The 3,536-nt window shown below is 41.3% G+C and overlaps 1 long non-coding RNA gene across 2 annotated transcripts; it reads right to left on the bottom strand.

Moving 5' to 3' along the window:
- Window positions 1-421: 421 nt before the first annotated feature.
- Window positions 422-3,088, bottom strand: LOC122011958. 2 transcript variants are annotated; one of them, XR_006120069.1, is made up of 5 exons: window positions 2,803-3,088; window positions 2,590-2,709; window positions 2,273-2,519; window positions 1,817-1,884; window positions 422-593 (listed from the first exon to the last, which is right to left on the bottom strand). It is a non-coding gene; the product is annotated as an uncharacterized LOC122011958 (long non-coding RNA). The 2 variants fall into 2 exon arrangements; XR_006120070.1 differs by having other exon boundaries at window positions 2,590-2,695.
- Between the last annotated feature and the right edge of the window lie 448 nt (window positions 3,089-3,536).

Here is a 3,536-nt window from a genome sequence, read left to right as displayed (position 1 = left end):
CCTCATTTACCTATTTACCGTCTGGAGATGTCCTGCCGCTGCTTAGCCCCAAAAAGAACCTCGTCAAAATACCTCGGAATTCTGAAACGGGAAAATCGACGGAAATCCGTACGAATCCGAAAATATCCGGATAAGCTCGCAAAACTCGTAAGAACCAGTATCCGATGCTCTGATACCAAAAATATTGTCATGCTCCAGGTAGTCCCTGTCCGAAGAAATTTCGGCAGCATCTCCCCTGTACGGCGGACAATATGAATCTCAGTATACATATATCTATACCTCGGCCATACTCGGTCGGAACAATACACACAAATAGTAAACAATCCACGCAGTTATATTTAACGAAAAGATGATATAGAAATCAACGAAGATATACGTACACATCCTACTCCACTACAACGAAGAAATGAAATCCACGAAGTAATGAAATATTCGCAGCGGAAAACAAAGTAGCAAACCCGAATGTTCAATATAAAGTCCACAATACAAACCCACATCACAAGTATACGAATAAAAGCGAATACAGAAAATGATATCTAGAAATCTTCGCGACAAAGGGCCTAGCGACTGGAATCTCTCCTGACGGCCTCAACCTGAAAAATAGTAACAACGGGGTGAGTTCAAAGAACTCAGCAGGTAAACCAATAGACATGTACAACAATATATATCCACCAATAATAGCCTAAGGTACAGTCTCCTAAACCATGGAATCAAGAGTACAGTTCTCTAACCATACAACCTACGGTATAGTCTCCTAACAGAATAACAGATATGCATAGCTGAAATAAACTGTAGTAACCAACAATAGGCATAAGGTACAGTCTATAGCAAGAATAATAAGAAAATGCATAACTGAAATAAACTGTACTCACCTGCGAGGCTTGTGCAACTGACTGTAAACATACACAGATAAAGATAGTCAGAGCAAAAGCATATAACCTGTATGCATGTCAATCATATGCAATCACCAAAATGCATCAATCATAATTAATGCAATCTGTGCATATGATGCAAATGACATGGTCACCCTTGACGCCAGTCAGAATCTCACACACAATGGTGAGACCGCGTGGGTAGGGCTGTGACACCGTGCACTCTGCCGTCACTACCCCTGAAGAGTGACCGAGTGGACGGGATGCACCAGAGTACACCTATCCTCCAACCTCACTATAGGAGGGAGCGCCATGCTCTCATCTCCCGGTACACAATGACGGGGAGGGACCCCGGTGTGCTACCACGCTGCCTATCACACTACCCATGAGTGGAGCCTCCAGCGGAGCACCACCGAGCAACCTACACACCCTGTGTGCTGTGCCACTACCCATGCAATGGTCACGTGGTGTGCAGGTCAATGTAGCCGGCCGACGAGCTCAACAATAATGGAGTCGTCAATCGCCCAGCATGCAATCATGCGATATGGTGCATGCGGCTACAGTATGTCATACCTGAACATATCCTCCTCCATATGTGTAGATGCCAAACAGATAAACACATATATAACAAGGATAATAAACAGCATAAATCCAAAGACATCACATACAACAATGATGTAAGTATCATGAATCCAAGAGCATGTATCACACATGTAAAGCAACTAATCCAGTAGAGTAGAGCACTATAGATGTCCATACCCACGAACATATATACACATGATAAGAAGTAAAGGTATACCAGCCTAATGTATAGCAAATAACAGTAGAAGCATGTAGCAGGTATCAACTAAACTAAATCCAGGAAATACTAACTACCAATACTAGTAAGTATATATAAACTGCACATATCATAAGACACTATTAAAAGATAAGTCAAAGGGTACCCGCTTGAAATAGAAGGTACAATCCAAATCCGAAGTCAACGTCGAGACGCCTGTCTCAAATCAGACTCCTGCATCAAACAACATATATATTTTATTCAGCTAAATCCACATGAATAGCTAAATAAAATCTCTAACACTAAATTAGGGTAAAACCCTAATCCACAATCTCAACTTACCAATTTAAATATAATGGTCGATTAGGGTTAGTTACCTAATCCCTAATCACCAATTAGATTAGAAATCCAACGGTTGATTAGGGTTAATTACCCTAACCCTAACCATTTCATTAGATTTCTTCTACACAATTAAATCTACACACATGTATTAACTAATCATGGATTAATCCAATGCATTTCTAATCCAATACATGAATCAAATTCATCTAGAACAAGATCATCAACTAATATCCAATTTCAATACATGATCTACAACAAGATCAATTATCCTATTCCTTACCTCGAATCCAAGGTGATCACCAATAGATCACAACCAAAGGGGTTGCTGCCGGTTAGGGAAAGCTGCTGGATACACCTCAAAGATCACAATCCCAGCCTCACAGCAACAGAACTCACCTCACTGATCGGATCAAGAGAAGAGATCAACAAGCAGATCACTGATCTCAAATCAAGCAATCCAAGACATCAATCAACCCTTCAATCCTCTGCCCAACAACTCAATTGATCCCATCATCATCAACCGAAACCTAAATCAATCACGAGAAGATGAGGATCAAGGATAGAGTATCGGTAGCAGAGAAGAAGACCTAAGCTTACCTCAATCGATCGTCTCCAGAAAACGTCGCCCCATCTGATCCGTGAAGCAACGTACCAGGAATTCTTCTGTCCCCAAATTAACAAGAACGAAGATTGGATCCAAGATCTGATATAGGATCCCTGACCATTAGAGTAAGAGAGCAGAATCGAGGAAGAACTCAAAGCTAGGGCACAAATCCGAGCAATGGAAAAGAGGAAAGATCGGTCGCTTACCCTCAAGACCCTAATGTTCCTTCCATGCTGACGATCGGGCGGATCTGGATCGATCCAGTAGCGTCGGATCGGGGAAGCAAGGTCGGCTAGAGAAGATGCGACGCCATGCCTGCGATCCGGAGAGGAACAGCGCCGCCTGGATCTGTGCTCAACGGCCGCCGGCGCTGGTAAAGGAAGATCACCGGAGCTGGAGCCTTGCTCCCGTCACCGTCGCTCGTCCGAGAGAGAGAGAACAGAGAAGGAAGAAGGGGAGATCGGGGAAGAAGAGATCGGGATCGTGAGGGTCGGGTGGATCGGCGATTTGGGGGAAAGAAAAGAAATAAAGGAATTTATAATTAAATCTTTTCCTCACCTAAACGGGTATCCCAAACAGGCTTTATCCGTACCCGTTAATTGATCCCCTCAAAACCCGTCATACGAGTTCCGAAAAATTCCCAGAAAATTTCTAAAATTCCGAAAAAATTTTGTAAGGCTATTTCTCAAATAACCCTATTATTTAAATTTTTCTGAGATCTCACACTTTTCTCCATCCCACCTGTTATATTCGCTTTCAGTGTCACTACTTCTTTTGAGGTTCAAATTTAATGTTTAGTTTAAGTTTAAGTGCTATTAATAGTATTATGTTTTAATTATTTAATTAAGATTAAGTTTAAACTATATGCATGTTTAGTTTTAAACGTTTAATAATATTATAAATTTATTCCTCATTAGGTTACAATTTATATGAATAATAA

This window comes from Zingiber officinale, chromosome 8A (assembly GCF_018446385.1).
Source record: "Zingiber officinale cultivar Zhangliang chromosome 8A, Zo_v1.1, whole genome shotgun sequence".
In the NCBI taxonomy this organism is placed as follows: domain Eukaryota; kingdom Viridiplantae; phylum Streptophyta; class Magnoliopsida; order Zingiberales; family Zingiberaceae; genus Zingiber; species Zingiber officinale.
Note: the sequence above shows the minus strand (reverse complement) of the source record. Positions and strands in the feature narration are given on the sequence as shown.